This window comes from Ursus arctos, unplaced genomic scaffold, assembly GCF_023065955.2.
Source record: "Ursus arctos isolate Adak ecotype North America unplaced genomic scaffold, UrsArc2.0 scaffold_25, whole genome shotgun sequence".
NCBI classification, from domain to species: Eukaryota; Metazoa; Chordata; class Mammalia; order Carnivora; family Ursidae; genus Ursus; species Ursus arctos.
In genome coordinates this window covers 4,341,499-4,360,231 of record NW_026622930.1, presented here as the reverse complement: position 1 = coordinate 4,360,231, position 18,733 = coordinate 4,341,499, and the positions used below count along the sequence as shown (strand labels likewise).

The window sequence follows — 18,733 nt, the reverse complement described above, 5'->3', positions numbered from 1 at the left end:
GCTCAGGTTTTCCCACTGAAAGATTATCTGGACTTTTTACTATTTGGTAGGTTATAGAGAAAGATATCAATAATAGTGCTAGTTCTTTTTGTGTTGGGTGGTAGATGATAAAAGATCTTCTCTATGTTATTTCACACTAAAGATTGAGTAATTCAGTAGATGAAAAGGATACCACTGTTGTATTGAAATGTGTGAAAATGTGACACGAACCAATATTTATGATTAATCTACTAATGCAGAACTAACTTCTATTTAAAAATCTAAATTTATACTTTTCACTCTTTTAAAAATCTACCTTATCCTCCTGGATGAACACTCCACATTGAATTCAGCCATTGTCCAATGAAGAAGATCTTGACTGTTACTTCTGTGGGTAAGAAGCACATGTAACAGTCAAAGTTTGTTCTCGTTCATATGGTTTGTCCTTATGTGGTTACTAAGGTAGTTAGATAGAACAAAAGGCTATATACACAAAAATATCATCTAAGAACACTATGTATGAACCAGTAGTAGGAATGTGCTCTGGGCCAAGGAGTAGAATTAACCCATTTCAGCACAACTGAGATGCATTTTTTTTAAATGGGTGGCATTTAATTAATTTTTGGAACTGTTTGCTATTTCATATTATGTCTAAACCACAGTTGATTGAAGCATTTTCATTTTGTTAGAGATCCAGGCTATTTAACAATTTAGAGGAAGGAGGTCTCAGAAGGTAGAGCATATTGTCTGTGTTCTAAATGTGGGATACCATTGTATTTTTTTGTTATTAATCCATGCTTAAAACTGGACATTAAATGAACATGGCCCAATCATGGGACATTTTTAATGATGGTATTGGTATGAAGCAAGGTTCACACGGAGATCTGGTCTGAAAGCTCTGTGAGAAATCAGTCTAGAGACAGATCATAGTTCTATCGAGTATCTTGTTCTGGGAGCTGGTGATTCATGGGAAAATGAAAGTAGAAATGAATGACGATAAAGAGTGCCAAGCGTGGACCAATGATGAGATTGGAGGGTGTCTGAATCAAAAATTTTGATTAAAGCCATCTGTGACTCTGAGGTCCATAATTAAAAAGTGGCCTCATTTTTTCCTCTATGGAAATGAGCTTAGAGCAGAAGTTCAGAATGTTCAAGTGTCTTGATTATGGGCATACCCACTTTCTGGGTATAGATTGAATACTTGTAAGTAAATCATGCATGAATAAATTGAAGAAATATAAAAATGAGTAAATATAAAGAAATCCGGGCATAGACCAATTATGAGAGTATGTGATAAAACAGGGATTGTTGTTATACATTTCTGTGGTACTAAAGTCCTTTTTGCCCCTTTTTGGAGGGAGTGGGTAGGCAGATGTATGTAAGACTCAGTATCGTTGTTTGATGTAGGTGGTTGTTTGCTGGTGGTTGTTTTTATTTAGAAAAGGAAAAATTACATACATAAATAATTCATTAAATACTTAATTGGAAAAAGAATGAGCATAGTTCATATTAGAATGTGCCTTATGAGCAGAATTAGTATTAATCTACCTCTGTTCACTGAATTTTATTAAAAAAGAGAAACAGCTCATTTTTAAAGCTCTGTGGGTACTATAATAGACATGGAGACAAAATGGTATTTTTCACGTTTCCTTGTCTAGTATTAGTTAATTCCCAGATATTGATGAATTGTTACATTTGAGTAGATTAAGTCCCAACCACCGTTTTTAAAAGGGGGCAAAACATGGTCCGGTAAGAAGCAAGAATAATGATTAATTTTTTGTATATACTACTGATCCTCTCTTTGTAGCTTGGCTATGGGCATGTGGACACTTGCACATGATAAGCATATCTATTCTGGGTTGTTCATGGGTTTACCTGTGTGTGTGTGTGTGTGTGTGTGTGTGTGTGTGTGTGTTTTAGTATATTTTAATGTATGATCAAATATTCCCTGAGTCACTCCATAAATGAATAAATAAAACAATGAATGGTTGAATTAATATATGAGGAGGGTCAAGCATAGATCTTGGTGAGAATATGCCATGAACTACAAATTTAAACTCATCTATTTCTACACAAATTGAGTCCTTCAGAAAAAGAAAATTGTCTACGTTTTTGCCTATGTGGATTGGGGGTCACTAGACAGATAAGTGCAATGGGCAGAATTTTAATTTTTGCACAATAAACTCAACAGTATTCATTGTATTATTTAAAATTTATAGTTAAATCAAGAAATAAGATATTCTTGGGTCAGTAATGAAAATGAGAAGTGAATCAACTTCCTGATTAATCTTGTACCACACAACAATTGTCTTTTAAATCGGTCTAAATTTGGACTGTTCATTCTTTTGAATATTGGTACTTGACTCCACAGGATGAAGATGATGGTTGATTTAATCAGTCTCTACTGATGAAGATCTTGGCTGTTAGCTTTGTGGGTAAGGAACCTAATGACTAAAGTAAATAATAGTCAAAAGATCTTGTCAGTTGGGGTGAATTTTTCATTAGTGTTCACTGAATTATTTCAATTAAGCCATACATAGATCAATGATGTGAATGTGCTATGAAATAAAGATGATGATGAATCCAGTTCAGTACAATTGTGGTTGAAAATAAAATGGGAGACATTTTATTCATTCTCAAAGTGGATGAATAATCCATCTTATTTTTGCAGTGCATTTGACTTAAACATTTATTCAGTGATAAAATCTAAGACTGCACTGTCAGTGTGGTAGCCCCTAGCCACATGTGGCTATTTAAGTCTAAAGGAATTAAAGTGCAGTGAATTTTAACTTCAGTTCCTCAGTTGCACTGGCCACATTTCAAGTACTTAGTAGCTGCACGTGGCTAATGGCGACCGCGTGAGAGAGTGCAGGAATGGCACAGTCATGTTATGTTGTAAAGTGCTACTGCATAGCTCCCCCTGAAGGAGGACAGAGGAAGATGGAAGGTGGTTGGAATAGGGTGCTCGTGAAGCTGGCATGTTAATTGATCCATACATAACTCGCTGAGGGCCACTGCAAAAAACGGCTTTTGGGAAAAGGTCTAGTTATAGGAAAAGAGCCTGTAACTAGACCTTGGTCACATCCAAAGATCTTGTTCCTGGCTTTTTAAAAATTCGTGGGTATTGATTTTATTACTGTTGGTAGATCAATGAACGGATCAATAAACAAAGGTATACATGAAAAAAAAAAAAGATTGCTTAATCTGGATCAATGATGAGTACCCTGGGGTGTCTGAAATCAAGGATTTTGATTAAACCCTATAACTCTGAGGTCCATTACAAAAGATTCCTCTCTGTTGTCTTTATGGGAAATGAGCTTATTCTAGGAGTTAAAAATATTCAGGAGTTTGTTCTTGGGCTATTGGGTATTTTATTTTCAGTAAATCAGTGCATGAATAAATCAAGAAGCAGATAAATGAATAAGGACAAAATGGGTTATTCCTGGACCAAATAGGAGAGTATGTAATGTAATATATGTAATATAAAAATCATTGTTAATAAATTTCTGAAGCACTGAGTTCCGGTAAAGTAAATTGATTAAAGCTGACCCTTTTGGGTAAAGAGAATTTAGATAAATGGATGTAAGAACCCATGTTGTTTTTCTCGGTTGGGTTGTTGGTTTTTTGTTTTACTGAGAAGAGCAAAACATTTACTCAAAATTAATTATCGATTAAATAACTCCATAACTGAGTGAGGGCTTACACATGGACTTATGTTGAGAATGTGTTACATGACCAGTTACAACTAATCCAATGATATTCACTATGTTTTAATAAAAAAAAAGGAAAAAAATCATCTGATCTTTTTTTCTGTGCCTAAGAAGCATATGGACAAGCATTAATATTGTCCCTTTTCTGTGGAGTCACAAATACTAATGATATTATAAATATATAAAAGAGTAATTTAACATTTTAATCAATTATTTGGACCATGAGGAGCACGTGTTATGAAACAAGGACAGTGATTAATCCAGTTCTACACAATTGCTCTCCAGATAAAGAAAATAAGACTTACGCTCTTGATTTGGGGAATGGTGAATACATTTAGATAGGGTTTCTTTTTCTGGTTTGGTGAAGTTTCTTTAAAAAAGCAGAAGATAAATGACTCCATATAACTATGTTCGTACATACACATATAAAGGTGAGACAAGAATGCACAATTGTTGAGAATGTGCTGGAATCTAGGATTCAGATTAGCCTAGTTCTTTCCAAGGAAGATTCATATAGAAAAAAGAGTTCTCTCCTGGCTGAGTAGGGGACATAGAAACAGATATGAATAGTAGCCATGGTTCTTGCTCTTTTATCTGTTGTTGGTTTCAGAGGTGTTCATTATATCAGTTAAATGTAATGCTTGGCTCAATCAAGCAGTAGGTACGCTGTTCTGAGTTTTAATATATAACAGGCACTAAGGTTTATTTCTAATCATTTATTGTTGACTTGAACTAAAATATCTGAATCTAGGCTGTTCTATATCATCTGTTTCATTGAATCTATTTGTTTTTATATTTGCTTTGTACTCTACAGAATGGATGCATGATGAATCAATTATGGAGTGTGGAAACTTGTGTAAGTAACAGTCAAGGTAATTGCTTGTGGTTTGGTGGTCTGTCATGGGTGTTAACTCCATTACTGAAAGGGAATAAATGGCTACATATACAAATAAAATGAATGAAGGTCATGTTTGGGCCAGTTCAGCACATCCATCGTCAATTAAGGAGAAAAAAGCAAGATCATTTTATTCATTTTCACAGTTAATTATTCAACTAATTAATGTAAAATGTATTACTCAATTTCAATTTTGAGTCACAGTTGATTTAAACCTCCCTTTATTTATGGAGACATAGTTTGGCTACATTCAAATAGTAAAATGGGGTTAATATGAACTATTGTATTAATCTCTATAGGAAACATTATGGACAATTAATGAAAGATATAATCAGTGGGATGTAATTCTATTCAGAAATGTTAGAGATATTCAAGGCTCTTGTCTCAAGTTTTCATGACCTTTATGCATTTTATTATCATTAGGGAATTGGTGAATTAATCATTAAAACGTGCACACGATTGAAGATAATGAAGGCCAGTCCTGGACCAATGATGATGACTGGTGGAGTATGAGTCATGGATGATGAATACTATGTAACTGGAACTCTGAGGTCCAACACAGTAAGAAATCTAGTCTATACCTTCTGCTGGAAATGATCCAATGGACAGACAGAATATTTAGGAATATTTAAAGATCTCCTTAATTTTTTTTTTTTAAGATTTTATTTATTTATTCGACAGAGACAGAGACAGCCAGCGAGAGAGGGAACACAAGCAGGGGGAGTGGGAGAGGAAGAAGCAGGCTCATAGCAGAGGAGCCTGATGTGGGGCTCGATCCCAGAACGCCGGGATCACGCCCTGAGCCGAAGGCAGACGCTTAACCGCTGTGCCACCCAGGCGCCCCTAAAGATCTCCTTAATTTTTGTGTTCATGGAATTCGATTTCTATTATTGTAAATGGATCAACAAAAGAATCAAACAAACAAACAAAGCAAGAATGCAAAACATTATCCAGTTATGAAGATATATGATGAGGACAGAAATGTTGTTAATATATGTTAAAAATACTGAATTCCATTAGGAAATAAATGTGCTAAAGGTATTATCTCTTTGGCTAAGGTTGATATGTACAGTGTAAATCATAGCGTGTTTTCTTGTTTGGCCAGGGCCTTGTTCAACGTTGTTTGTTACTTTGAGGAAAAAACGTAACAATTTAATGCATACCTAAATCACAAATAAAATGAACGGAGGCATGCAAGGAGAAATGGATAGACTGTTTCAAATCTATTTTATGATCTGTTTTTGTGCTCTCAGAATGGATGCTCCCGGCCAGTTTAAGCATCTCTCTCCATGGCCTTCATCTCTGGTTGCCTAGCAGCATAGAGACCAATGTGAGTATGGTCTAAGTATTTGTCTTGGTTTGGGTCCTTGTGAAAGGATCCAAGAAGGCCAACCATGGCCCAGTGATAAATACGGCACTGTCCTGAGCACTATTGCTGATGATTGCAAAATTAAGAATGATTAATGAGAGATAGAATCAACGTAGTAAGGGATCCTGTAGTGAGCTGTTAGAGATACTTGAAAATCTTGTTCTTAAGCTTTTGTGATTCAGAGTTACCTAATTACTAAAGAAATGAGGGGTTAATCAGTAAACAAATGTAGAAATTAATGGAGCAGAAGAGAGCCAGTTCTGGACCAATGATGACAAAGGGTGGCGTATGAGTCATGGATGATGAATATTACGTGTCTGAAACTCTGAGGTCCAACGAATAAGAAATCCAGTGCATTCCCGCCGTTGGAAATAATCCTTCGGGCCGCTGTAAGGGTACACGAGGCTTTTGTTCTTTTACTATGTCTACCCGGTTTCGATTTCCTATTATAAATGGCTCAATGATAGAACCATAAACAAATACGTAAATCAGTAAATATAAAGAGATGAAGCAAACTGTTAAAAAAAATGTGGTGAGGCAAGAAATACTATTAATATTAATTGAAATCACAGACGTCCATTAAGAATTAAAGGGACCGACTGTGTTACCTCTGTGCAGGGATCGCACAGGCACTGATTACTAATAGTCACTTCGGTTGTCACAGACCAGTCTCATGGGTGAGGTGGTTGATTTTGTTAAGAGGAAACTCTGTAAATATTATGAAAAATTAATAAATAATCAAATGGCCGGGTAAATGAAATGTGAAAGCAAAGCTTAATGGAGAGGACGTCTCAATTTTTTAAAATAATCTCTTCTGCTTTGTACTCCTCAGAATGGAGGCACTTGAGCTGATTCCCTGCGGTTGGCTCCATTGTTAGGAACACAGACGCGAATGTGAGTAATAGTTACAGTGCTCTTAGGTTGATGGTTAGTTTTTAAAAAGAATATTCAGTGTTTTAATAAGATGTATTTTGTATAAGCAAAGAAAGCCAACTGTGGCCCAATGATAAATATGCTATCATATGAAACATTGAGGATAATTCATATAAGAAATATATTGATGGGGTAAATGATTGTATAGGTGGATATAGGAATATTTAGGGCCCTTCTTTTTTTTTTTTTTAAATACATTGGTACTTGTTTTATTATTATCAGAGAACTGGTAAATTAATTCATAAACAAATATTGATGAAAATGAAGAAAAAGAGGCTCAAGCTTGGATCGATGATGATGGCTGGTGGCGTATGAATCATGCATAATGAATGATACGTGTCTGGAACTCTGAGGTCCAACGAAGAGAATCTAGTTTACCGCCTCCATTGGAATTGGCCCTATAGACAGATGTTAAGAATATATAAGGTCCTTGGTCTTTTTGTTCATGGATTTTGATTCTATTATCATAATTCGATATATTAAAGTTATAAACAATCAATAAACAAATATAAATAAATATGAATAAGTAAAACATTGTTCAATTATGAAAATGTGTCATGATGTAAGAGAATCTATTAATATATGTTAAAAACACTGAGCCAATTAGGAAAGACATGGTTCAAAAGTGTGACTTCTTTGGCTAATGATTATATAGAAAGTACAGTAATAATCATTGTTCCTATTCTGGCTTGGTGACAAATTTGATATTCATTTTCTTAAGAGGAATATTAATAAATATTACCCCAAAATAATAAATACCTAAATTACTGACTAAATGAAATGGAAGGATTAATAGAGGGATAATGTCTCTCTCTCTCTCTTTCTTTTTCATCTTCTCTGCTCTGTACTTCTCAGAGTGGCCACACCAAGCTGATTAAAGCATCTTCCATGATTATGAGCTCTATATGTAGGAGATGGAGACCAGTGTGAGTACAAAGTTCTTATCTTATTTTTGGTGGTTTGTTTAGGATGTTAATTGAAATATTAAGAAGTATTTAAATTTAATTAAAGGCCAACCATGGCCCCACGATAAGTATACAATTGACATGAAACATATTGATTTACTGGTATTTGCAACATCGTAGATGATTAATGAAATGTAGCTTCAAGGAGGCAGTGATTCTATGGTCAGATGTTAGGGATGCTTAAGGGTCTTATTTTCAAGTGTTTTTGATTCATCAATGTTTATTTTATAGTCATTGATTTATCGATAAGTTAATCAGTAAAGAAATGTAGAAGTGAGTGAAGAAAAAGGGCCAGTGCTGGACCGATGATGACGGCTGGTGGCGTATGAGTCATGGATGATGAATACTGTGTGTCGGGAACTCTGAGGTCCAACACAACAAGAAATCTAGTTTTTTTTTCTCTGTTGGAAATGACCACAGTGGTAGATATTAGTACCATACAAGAATCAAGTTCTTGGTCTTTGTGTGCATGGATTTTGATTCTTTTAGTATAAGGAAATGAAAGAATCAATAATCAAATACAAATTAATATGACTAAGTTAAGGATTATAAATTATGAAAATTAATAAATACCTAAGTGGATGAGGAAATGATATGTGGAAAGCAAAGCCAATAAAGATAAGGTCTTAAATTTTTTTTTATCACCTTCCGTGTTTTCCACTTCTCAGAATGGATGCACTAGAGCCAATTTCAGGATTTTTCCACGGTCACAAGATGTCTGCTTGTCTCTATGTGTTTGGTGCATAGAATGGTGAGTTTTTATGGGTATATACTCTGTATTTGAAAAGTATGAAATGTAATAAAAGAAAGCCATGGTTCATTGATAAATATGGAATTGCTATTACTTTGCATTACATTGGGTAGTCCCTATATGAGACTTTGAGGGTGACCAATCAAGGCAATATGCTGATGTAGCATATGATTCCATGGACAGATGTGGGACTGCTCAAGGGTGTGTATTCTAGGTGTTTTTTTTGCTTCATAGGTATTTTATTACTATAAGATAAATTGATGAATTAATTAATACACAAAGGATGATGAGAGTGAGGGAAAAAAGGCCAAGGGTGGACCAATGACGATGGCTGGTGTCGTATGAATCATGGTTGATGAATACATCTCGAACTCTGAGGTCCAACATCAAAAGAAATCTAGTTTATCACCTCTGTTGGAAATGATCCTATAGACAGATTTAGACTTTTACAGGGATCTTGTTCTGGGGTCTTTGTGTTCATGAATTTTAGTTCTATTAGGATAAGTGAATCAATAAAAGAAGCAATGTAGTAAGGCAAGAATGAGAGAGAAATCGTTCATGGGTATTACCTCTACATAAGAGTGCTATAGATAATATAAACAACGGCCAATACGCTTGTTCTGGGTTAGTGGAAGGTTCAATGTTTGTTTTTCTTAAGAAAAAGTAAAATACATATTACCCTGAATTAATATGCAGCTTAATTACTGAGTAATGAAATGTAGCGCAAGGATCAATAGAGAAAATGTTTCATTCATGTTATTATCTACTCTTTCTACTTTTTAGAATGCACACACCCAGGGTGGTTTAAGTAGTACGCCTTGGCCAGTGATCTCTACATTTGTCTGTAGGAACATGGAAGCCAATGTGAGTAATAGTCAATGTTTTCGTCTCACTTTGGGTGGTTTCACCTGGGGATTCTCTGTATTATTTAAAAACAAGTATTCAGTATAAGAGAAAAGACCAACCATGATCCAGTCATGAAATTGGAAATGTATGAAATACGATGTTGATTAATCTACCTTTATAACAATGAGGATGATTAATGGGAGGTATTTCAATGAGGCAATGATTCTAAAGAAAAATGATAGGGATACTGAAGACCCTTGTCCTTGGGCTTTTGTGATTCATAGATATTTATTTAATTACCATAGTGAATTGATGAACTGATCCTTAAAAAATGTATATGAGAATAAAGAAAAGGAGGCCTGTGCATGGACCAATGATGACAGCTGGTGGCGTATGAGTCCTATACGATGAATGCTACGTGTCTGGAAGTCTGAGGTCCAACACAATGATCCTGTGGATCACCGTTACGACTATACAGGAATCTTGTTCTAGTAATCATGGGTTCGTGAATTGCTGTGTTATTCATATAAATGAGTGGGTCACTGATAGAACCAATCAATAAATATATAACTAAATAAAACCATGGAAGAAGTTTTGCCAACCATGAATATATATGTGGTGAGGCAAGAACTATTAATATAAACTAAAGAAAGCAGTGCAGGTTAAGAGATAAATGGACCAAGGGTGTTCCCTCTTTTTCTTTCTTTTTTTTTTTTTTAAAGATTTTATTTATTTATTTGACAGAGATAGAGACAGCCAGCGAGAGAGGGAACACAAGCAGGGGGAGTGGGAGAGGAAGAAGCAGGCTTCTAGCGGAGGAGCCTGATGTGGGGCTCAATCCCATAATGCCGGGATCACGCCCTGAGCCGAAGGCAGACGCTTAACCGCTGTGCCACCCAGGCGCCCCAGTCCCTCTTTTTCTAAGGATCATAACATTGCATTTATATTTATACGTATATATGTGTATAAATTATGAAAAACAGTAAGTACCTTTATGACTGAGTAAATGAAATGAGGAAAACAAGGACCAGTTAGAGAAGGCCTCAATTTTTCTTTATCACCTGCTCTGCTCTGTAACCCTCAGAATGGGTGCACGACTCCAGTGCGTTGAAACGTCTTCCGTGGTCACGAGCTCTGTGGTTGCCTCTTTGTGTAATGAGCCCAGAGACCAATGTGAGTAATAGTTTCATGTCTGCGTTTGAGAATTTATTTTCAGGTATTCACTGTATTATTAGAAGTGTGAAATATAGTAAGAAATGCCAACCATCAGGAATGATAAATATGGGATTGGTCTGCTGCATTGTATGTATTAATACATATATGGAACTTTGATGATAATTTATGAAAGAGATATATCAATGTGGCAGATGATCTGATAGGCAGACAGAATATTCATTGCTCTTATTCTTGGGTTTTTGTGAATCATAGAGTTTTAGGGATTAATATTAGTGAATTCATGAATTGGTCAGTGAACTTAGGCTGATGAGAGTGAAGAGAAAAGAGGCCCAGATTTGGACCAATGATGACAGTTGGTGGTGTGTGAGTCGTGGATGATGAATATTACGTGTCTGAAACTCTGAGGTCCAACAAAAAAAGAAAGCTCATCTATTGCCTCTGTTTGACATATTATAGACAAATATTAGGAAAATAAAAGATTAATTTTCTCACATATTGCATATTGCATGGAGCACTGGGTGTTATACACAAAAAATGAATCTCGTTTTGTGTTCATGAGTTTTGATTTTACTGTAAAAAAATGGACCAAAGAGACAATCGGTGTACAAGTACAAATAAAGAGGGTGAAATATGTTTGCTCTTAGTATATGTGGTGAGGTGATAAAAGCTATTAACATATATTGAAAATGATGCAGTTCATTAAGAAATGTAAATGGTTCACATATCTTGTTCTGGCTGAGAATGATATATAGACAATAAATAACAGCCAGAGTTCTTACTTTATATTAGTGTTAGGTTTGATTTTTTTTTGAGAAAAATAATAAATATGATCCCAGTTCACTGTATTCCTAAATGTCTAACTGAAGATGGAGTGTGTGGATCAACAGTCTCTCAGCCTCCTGTTATTGTCTGCTTTGGTTTGTATTCCTCAGAATGGAGACACTTGGACTTATGATCAGGTGCTCATGGATGCCCCTGCGTGTAAGATCATGGAGACCAATGTGAGTGACAGTCAGATTCTTCTCCTGATTTAGGTGGTTTGTATAGGATATTCAGTGTCATATTAAAAATTTAAGGAATTCCAAACATAGCTCAATGGTAAATATGATGTTGACATGAAACATTATGGTAACTAATCAATACGTTCCCAATGAGGATCATTAGTCAAATAAACATATTCGGTGAGGCAGAAGATTCTATAGACAGTTGCTAGGGATGTTAAGGATCTGTTCCTTGAGTTTTGTGATTCACAGATACTTATTCTATTATATTAATGACTTGATAAATTGACAGTAAACAAATGTAAACAAGAATGAAGAAAAGAAAATCTGAGTGTGGACCAATGATGACAGCTGGTGGCGTATGAGTCATATACGATGAATGCTATGTGTCTGGAAGTCTGAGGTCCATCCAATACAAAGATATCTAGTTTAACAGAGGTCAGGAATATATAAGGACCTTGTTCTTATTCTTTGTGATCAAGAATTTTTAGAAATATTATAGAAGTGTCAATGGCAGAATAAACGTATGAATGAATAAAAATGAAGAGGGTTAAGTATTGTTCATAATTAAAATATGTAGTGAGGAAAAATAATATGTTAGAATAAGTAATAAATGGATCAAATGCATTTAACACTTTTGACTAAGGATGATATAGACAGTGATCAGTAGTAGTCAATTATTGAGTCATGGGAATAAAGGGTACAAAATAAGGAATACAGTCAGTGACATTGTAATAGCATATTGAGCATACCATAATGTATAACGATGTTGGATCACGTCTTGTACACCTGAAAATAATGTAGCATTGTGTGTCAACTATACTCAAAAATTAAAAAAATTTTTTAAATTTAAATTCAATTTAATTAACATGTAGTGTATTCTTTGTTTCAGAGGTAGAATTTAGTGATTGATCAGTTGCACATAACAACCTGTGCTTATTACACCAACTGCCCTCAGTGCTCATCACCCAGTTACTCCATCCCTCCACCCACCTCCCCTTCGGCAACCCTCAGTTTCCTAGAGTTAAGAGTCTCCTATGATTTGTCTCCCTCTGTTTTCATCTTATTTTATTTTACCTTCGCCTGTGTTCGTCTGTTTTTTCTTAAATTCCACATATGACTGAAATGATACAGTATTTGTTTTTCTCTGACTGACTTATTTTGCTTAGCATAATACCCTCTAGTTCCATCCACGTTGTTGCAAATGGCAAGATTTCATTCTTTTTGATGGCTGAGTAGTATTCCATTGTATATGTACACCACATCTTCTTTACCCATTCATTTGTGCATGGACATCTGGGCTCTTTCCATAGTTTGGCTACTGTGTACCTTGTTGCTGTAAACATTGGGATACCTGTGCCCCTTCGAATCACTATGTTTGTATTTGGACAAATAATACCTAGTAGTGCAATTGCTGGGTCATAGGGTTGCTCTATTTTTTAAAAAATTTAAATTCAGTTAATTAACATATAGTGTATTATAAGTTTCAGAGGTAGGGTTCAGTGATTCATTAGTCTTATATAATACCCGGTGCTCATTGCATCAGGTGCCCTTCCTAATGTCCATTCCCCAGTTACCTCATCCCCCACCCACCTCCCCTCTAGCAACCCTCAGTTTGTTTCCTATGATTAGGAGTCTCTTACGGTTTGTCTCCCTCTCTGATTTTGTCTTGTTTTATTTTTTCCCTTCCCCTATGGTCCCCTGCCTTGTTTCTTAAACTGCACATATGAGTGAGATCATATGATAATTGTCTTTCTCTGATTGACTTATTTTGCCTAGCATAATACCCTCTAGTTCCATCCTCATCATTGCAAATGGCAAGATTTCGTTTTTTTGATGGCTCAGTAGTATTCCATTGTATATTTGTAATACATCTTCTTTATCTATTCATCTGTCGATGGACCTCTGGGCTCTTTCCATAGTTTGGCTATTGTGGCCATTGCTGCTATAAACATTGGGGTGCATGTACCCCTTCAAATCACTATGTTTGTATCCTTTGGGTAAATACCTAGTAGTGCAATTGCTGGGCTGTAGGGTAACTATATTTTTAACTTCTTGAGGAACCTCCATACTGTTTCCCAGAGTGGTTGCAAAGGAATGAAGTAGTCATCCGTGCTGCGATGCAGATGTGCCTTGAAAACATTGTGTTAAGTGAAAGAAGGCAGACAGGAAAGGTCATGTCATGCATGACTCCATTTATATGAAATATCCAATGTAGATAAATCCATAGAGAGAGAATAAAGATTGTAGTTGCCCAGAGCTAGAGAAAGGAGGAGTAGGAGAGACTGTGTCATGAGTATGAGATTTTATTTTGGAGTGATGAAAGTATTTTGAAACTACATAGAAATGGCAGTTGCACAATATTGTGAAAATATTGAATGCTACCAATTTGTTACTTTAAATGGCTAATTTTACCTCAATTAAAAAATGAGAGATCTTTATTTTAAAAAGGCAGTTATTAAACTGACAAATTTGAACATTTGATGTTTCTTTTATGAAGGGAAAATAAATATTACCATACATTAATAAATACCTTAATGACTACATATATGAATGGTGGAAAATTTGGATCAATGGAGAGAATGTCTTAATCTTTTTATCACCTTTTCTAATTGGTACTCTTCAGAATGGAACCCCAAGCTGATTGGCCATGGTCAAGATTGTCATGTTGTTTCCATGTTGGAAGGAGACCAAGGTGAGTAATGGTCAAAGTTGTCATCTTAGATTGGGTCATTTGTTTAAAGGTATTCATTGACTTATTAAAAAGTATGAAACAGGGACGCCTGGGTGGCTCAGTTGTTAAGCGTCTGCCTTCGGCTCAGGGTGTGATCCCAGGGTCCTGGGATCAAGCCCCACATTGGGCTCCCTGCTCTGCTGGGAGCCTGCTTCTTCCTCTCCCAATCCCCCTGCTTGTGTTCCCTCTCTCGCTGACTGTCTCTCTCTCTGCCAAATAAATAAATAAAATCTTAAAAAAAAGTATGAAACACAATTTTAGAAAGTTAACAATGTTCCAGGAATAATGATATCAGCCATGATGTTGGTTTATCAATAATTGCACTACAGAGGTCGATTACTGAAACAGAATCAGTCTCTGTGGGAAATGATTCTATAGAGAGATTTTAGAGATCTGAAAGGATCTTCTTCTCGGATTTTGTGACTCATGTATTTATTTTATTATTATTAATGGATTAATGATTTATTTGATACAAATATAGAAATAAATGAAGAAAAAAAGACCCAAACCTGAACCTTTGGTGGCAGCTGGTGGCATATATGTCTGGATGGTGAATAATATGTGCCTGGGATTCTGAGGTCCAACACAGGATGCAGTTGGATCCCTCTTTTAGACATGCTCCTGTAGACAGATACTAGAAATATACAAAGGTCATCTTCTTGTCCTGGTTTTATCAATTTAGATTTATTATTATAAATGGATCGGTGATTGAACTATTAATGAATTATACATAAGTGTATAAAGAACAAGAGAGTGACGCATTGTCCAGCTGTGAATATATGTGGTGAGGCAAGAATTATTATTACTGAAAATTGAAAATACTGATACCCCTTAAGAAATGAATGGATCAAGAGTGTCAGTTCCTTGACTAAGGATCAGAAAAACTCCTAAGTATAAGTTAATTGTAGTTTTTAGGTCAGTCTCAAATTTGAGGTGGTTCCTTTGTTAAGAGAATGAAAATTAAGGGGCGCCTGGGTGGCACAGCGGTTAAGCGCCTGCCTTCGGCTCAGGGCGTGATCCCGGCGATCTGGGATCGAGCCCCACATCAGGCTCCTCCGCTATGAGCCTGCTTCTCCTTCTCCCACTCCCCCTGCTTGTGTTCCCTCTCTCGCTGGCTGTCTCTATCTCTGTCGAATAAATAAATAAAATCATTAAAAAAAAAAAGAGAATGAAAATTAAGAAATTCCTAAATGACAGAATGAATGAAATGTGGAAAAGAAGGATCGATTCTGATGAAGTCTCTGATTTTCTTTTGACAACATGTTTTGCTTTATATCCCCCAAGATGGACATCCTAAAGGTGGTTGAAGAATTCTTTCCTGGTCACAGTCTCTATGGCTGCATCTGTGTTTCAGGTGTACAGAGACCAATGTGAGTAATAAATCTCATGTTTTCATTTGACAGGTTGTAAAAAAAAGGGGTGTTTACTGTGTTATTAATAGTGTGACTATAATTCGAAAGGCCAATCATGGCCAGTGATAAATACGGGAGTATTACCAAGCGTTACATTTACTAATGCATTTATGATAGATTAAGAATGATTAATGAGAAAGAGTATATCAATGTGATAAATGATTCTAGGGACAGATGTAGAATATTCAAGGTTCTTACTCATTTTTTTGTGAATCATAGGGTTTTTAAAATTAATATTAGTGAATTAGGGAATTAATGAAATAATATGCAGAAAATAAAGAAAAAGGAGCTGAAATATGGACCAGCGATGACGGCTGGGGGCATAAGAGTCATGCACAATGACTGCTATGTGTCTGGAACTCTGAGTCCAACGCAAAAGAAATACCATTTAGTACCTGTCTGAAATTATTCTATAGACCGATTTTAGGACTGTAAAGGGACTATTTTCTTACATTGTTTTCTTGAATTTTGATTCTTTTATTATCAGCTGATCAATTTAAGAATCGATGTACAAATACTAAAAAGTAAAAATGAAGAGCATGAAGCATATGCACTTTTAATATACATGGTGAGGCAATAAATACCATTCAAAGGTATTGAATATCCTGAATTCCATTAAGAAAAATAAATGGTTCGTGTGCCTCTTTAGTGCATGGTAATAGAGAGGTTCTTACTCTGGGTCAGAAGCAAGTGAGATATTAATGCATTTTTAAAAATAGAAGATAAAGCATGATTGCAAATTAATGTATTTCCAAATGATTGACTCCATGTAAAGCGGAATGTCCAGAACGCAGGAGGTAACGTTTCCGTCTTGTTCTCATCTACTTTGCTTTGTGCTTCTCAGAAAGAAGACACCTGACCCGGAGTAAGCATCCCCCATGTTCAGGCGCTCCAGGCTAGCCTCTCTGTGTGGGAGCATGAAGCCCAATGTGTGTAATAATCACAGTTTTTGTCTTGGTTTGGAGGGTTTGTTTAGGGTATCGCTATAATTATTTAAAAAGTGTTAAGTATAAGATAAAAGACCAACCATGGTCCAAGGACTGAGTTGGAACTGCATGAAACATTATGTTGACCAATCTACCTTTACCATAAGGAGGGTAGTTAATGAAGAAGTTTGTTTATTTAGGCAATGATTTGAAAGAAAAATGGTAGAAATACTGAAGGCTTTTGTCTTTGCATTTTTGCAATTCGTAAATATTTGTTTAATTTACTGTTGTTAGTAGATTGGTGAATTAATGGATGAGGGTAAAGGAAAAGAGGGCCAATCCTGGACCAATGATGACAGCTGGTGGCGGATGAGTCCTATACGATGAATGCTACGTGTCTGGAAGTCTGAGGTCCAACACAACGATCCTGTGGATCGATGTGAGAAATATACAGGATAACGTTCTTATAATTTTGGATTTATGGATTTCTATATTATTAATGTACGTGGATCAATGATCGAACCAATAAAAAATCTATAAAAAAATTAAAAAAGGATGAAGCCTTATCAACTACCAATATATTTGGTGAGACAAGAAATCCTTTTGAGGTAACCTAAAGAAACTGAGGCAGGTTGTGAAATTAATGGACCGAAGGTGTTATCTCTTTTTGTAAGGCTCACGTAGACACACTGATAAGCGATATCCAGTTTTGTAAGCCTGGGTCATTCTTGAGTTGAGGATGTTAATTTTGTAATATATACATTTATATTTTCGTATGTATGCATGTTGTGAAAAATTAATTAGCACCGCGTAGCTGGAAAAATAAAATGAGGAAAACAAGGACTAATAGGGAAGAAGTTTTAATTTTTAATTATCTTCTTTGTGTTAACACTCCTCAGAATCGACACACTCCAGTTGATGTAAGCATTTTCCATGGTCAAAAGGTCTGTGATTTCCTGCATGTTCTGAGCATAGAGATGAATGTGAGTAAATGTTCTTGTATTTGCTTAAAAGTTTTTAAAATAAGGTATCCACTGCAGTGTTGAAAGTGTAAAATACAATTTAAAACCCTCAACACAGGAGCCTTTAAATATGGCATATAACATTTGCTAATGCGTATGTGAGGTATGGCTGACCACTGGTGTAAGACATGAAACAACGTGGCAGATGGTCCTATAGGCAGTGGTAGAATATTTGTTGCTCTTATTGGATTTTTTTGAATCACAGGGTTTTAAAAATTAACATTAGTCAACTAAGGAATTAGTGATGTAATATACAAGAGAATGAAGAAAACAAGACCCGGATTTGGACCAGTGATGACAGTTGGTGGCGTATGAGTCATGGATGATGAATATAACGTGTCTGAAACTCTGAGGTCCAATTAAAAAAAAAAGAAATATAGTCTGTTGCCTCTCTTTGAAGTAGTCCTATGGACAGTTGTTAGGGAAAGAAAAAGGTACAATTTCTTGGTTCGTTTTCATGAATTTTGATTCTACTGTAACAAATGGTTCAAAGAAGAATCAATATGCAAGTATAGATAAGAGGGTGAAGCATGTCTACTCCTAATAAAAATTATAAACATTTTTTGAATATACTGGAGTTTTTAAGAAATGTAAATGGTTCAAGTGTCTTACCTCTTCCGCTAAGAAGGGTACAGACAGTAAATAACAGCCAAAATTCTTACGCTTGGTCTGTGTCAAGTTCGATATTGTTTGTTCAGAGAAAATTAATAAATATGTCCCCAACATGCTGTATTCCTAAGTGACAGACAAATTGAAGGTAAAATCAGTGCATCAGTAGAGTGTGTCTCCACCCTGTTAACCATTTGCTCTGCTCTGTGCTCCTCAGAATGGATATGCTCCAGCAGCACTGCCATCATTACGTGCTCTCTGGTTGCATCTGGGAGTTTGGAGCATAGAAACCAATGTGAGTAGTAGCCAAAGTTTTCATCTTCTTCTTCTTGTGTGTGTGTGTGTTTTTTTAAAGGTATTCACTGTATCGTTAAGAAGTATGAAATATAATCAAGTAAGGTCAAC

The 18,733-nt window shown here is 35.6% G+C and overlaps 1 long non-coding RNA gene, 13 other non-coding genes and 1 pseudogene across 15 annotated transcripts in view; all 15 read left to right on the top strand.

Moving 5' to 3' along the window:
* LOC113267261 (uncharacterized) overlaps positions 1 to 18,733 on the top strand; it is a 129,240-nt gene that overhangs the window by 58,278 nt on the left and 52,229 nt on the right. For both annotated transcript variants that reach the window (XR_008961464.1, XR_008961465.1), the window contains 16 exons: positions 333 to 373; positions 2,351 to 2,414; positions 4,504 to 4,545; positions 5,008 to 5,145; positions 5,838 to 5,914; positions 6,786 to 6,847; positions 7,742 to 7,812; positions 8,520 to 8,602; positions 9,386 to 9,466; positions 10,533 to 10,621; positions 11,557 to 11,625; positions 14,252 to 14,320; positions 15,644 to 15,729; positions 16,616 to 16,700; positions 17,597 to 17,680; positions 18,546 to 18,623. This is a non-coding gene — a long non-coding RNA (uncharacterized LOC113267261). The remainder of the gene's footprint in view (positions 1 to 332; positions 374 to 2,350; positions 2,415 to 4,503; positions 4,546 to 5,007; positions 5,146 to 5,837; positions 5,915 to 6,785; positions 6,848 to 7,741; positions 7,813 to 8,519; positions 8,603 to 9,385; positions 9,467 to 10,532; positions 10,622 to 11,556; positions 11,626 to 14,251; positions 14,321 to 15,643; positions 15,730 to 16,615; positions 16,701 to 17,596; positions 17,681 to 18,545; positions 18,624 to 18,733) is intronic.
* On the top strand, positions 993 to 1,066 carry LOC113267490 (small nucleolar RNA SNORD113/SNORD114 family). The gene has a single exon (XR_003320831.1). It is a non-coding gene; the product is annotated as a small nucleolar RNA SNORD113/SNORD114 family (small nucleolar RNA).
* Positions 3,185 to 3,257, top strand: LOC113267411 (small nucleolar RNA SNORD113/SNORD114 family). Its single transcript, XR_003320766.1, has one exon. It is a non-coding gene; the product is annotated as a small nucleolar RNA SNORD113/SNORD114 family (small nucleolar RNA).
* LOC113267456 (small nucleolar RNA SNORD113/SNORD114 family) lies at positions 5,067 to 5,141 on the top strand. The gene has a single exon (XR_003320801.1). It is a non-coding gene; the product is annotated as a small nucleolar RNA SNORD113/SNORD114 family (small nucleolar RNA).
* Positions 6,215 to 6,289, top strand: LOC113267455 (small nucleolar RNA SNORD113/SNORD114 family). Its single transcript, XR_003320800.1, has one exon. It is a non-coding gene; the product is annotated as a small nucleolar RNA SNORD113/SNORD114 family (small nucleolar RNA).
* LOC113267468 (small nucleolar RNA SNORD113/SNORD114 family) lies at positions 7,171 to 7,245 on the top strand. The gene has a single exon (XR_003320812.1). It is a non-coding gene; the product is annotated as a small nucleolar RNA SNORD113/SNORD114 family (small nucleolar RNA).
* Positions 8,150 to 8,224, top strand: LOC113267466 (small nucleolar RNA SNORD113/SNORD114 family). Its single transcript, XR_003320810.1, has one exon. It is a non-coding gene; the product is annotated as a small nucleolar RNA SNORD113/SNORD114 family (small nucleolar RNA).
* LOC113267484 (small nucleolar RNA SNORD113/SNORD114 family) lies at positions 8,917 to 8,986 on the top strand (annotated as a pseudogene).
* LOC113267458 (small nucleolar RNA SNORD113/SNORD114 family) lies at positions 9,815 to 9,889 on the top strand. Its single transcript, XR_003320803.1, has one exon. It is a non-coding gene; the product is annotated as a small nucleolar RNA SNORD113/SNORD114 family (small nucleolar RNA).
* Positions 10,961 to 11,035, top strand: LOC113267462 (small nucleolar RNA SNORD113/SNORD114 family). The gene has a single exon (XR_003320806.1). It is a non-coding gene; the product is annotated as a small nucleolar RNA SNORD113/SNORD114 family (small nucleolar RNA).
* LOC113267472 (small nucleolar RNA SNORD113/SNORD114 family) lies at positions 11,960 to 12,034 on the top strand. Its single transcript, XR_003320815.2, has one exon. It is a non-coding gene; the product is annotated as a small nucleolar RNA SNORD113/SNORD114 family (small nucleolar RNA).
* Positions 14,870 to 14,943, top strand: LOC113267423 (small nucleolar RNA SNORD113/SNORD114 family). Its single transcript, XR_003320778.2, has one exon. It is a non-coding gene; the product is annotated as a small nucleolar RNA SNORD113/SNORD114 family (small nucleolar RNA).
* LOC113267486 (small nucleolar RNA SNORD113/SNORD114 family) lies at positions 16,069 to 16,142 on the top strand. Its single transcript, XR_003320826.1, has one exon. It is a non-coding gene; the product is annotated as a small nucleolar RNA SNORD113/SNORD114 family (small nucleolar RNA).
* On the top strand, positions 17,040 to 17,114 carry LOC113267470 (small nucleolar RNA SNORD113/SNORD114 family). Its single transcript, XR_003320814.1, has one exon. It is a non-coding gene; the product is annotated as a small nucleolar RNA SNORD113/SNORD114 family (small nucleolar RNA).
* LOC113267450 (small nucleolar RNA SNORD113/SNORD114 family) lies at positions 18,004 to 18,078 on the top strand. The gene has a single exon (XR_003320794.1). It is a non-coding gene; the product is annotated as a small nucleolar RNA SNORD113/SNORD114 family (small nucleolar RNA).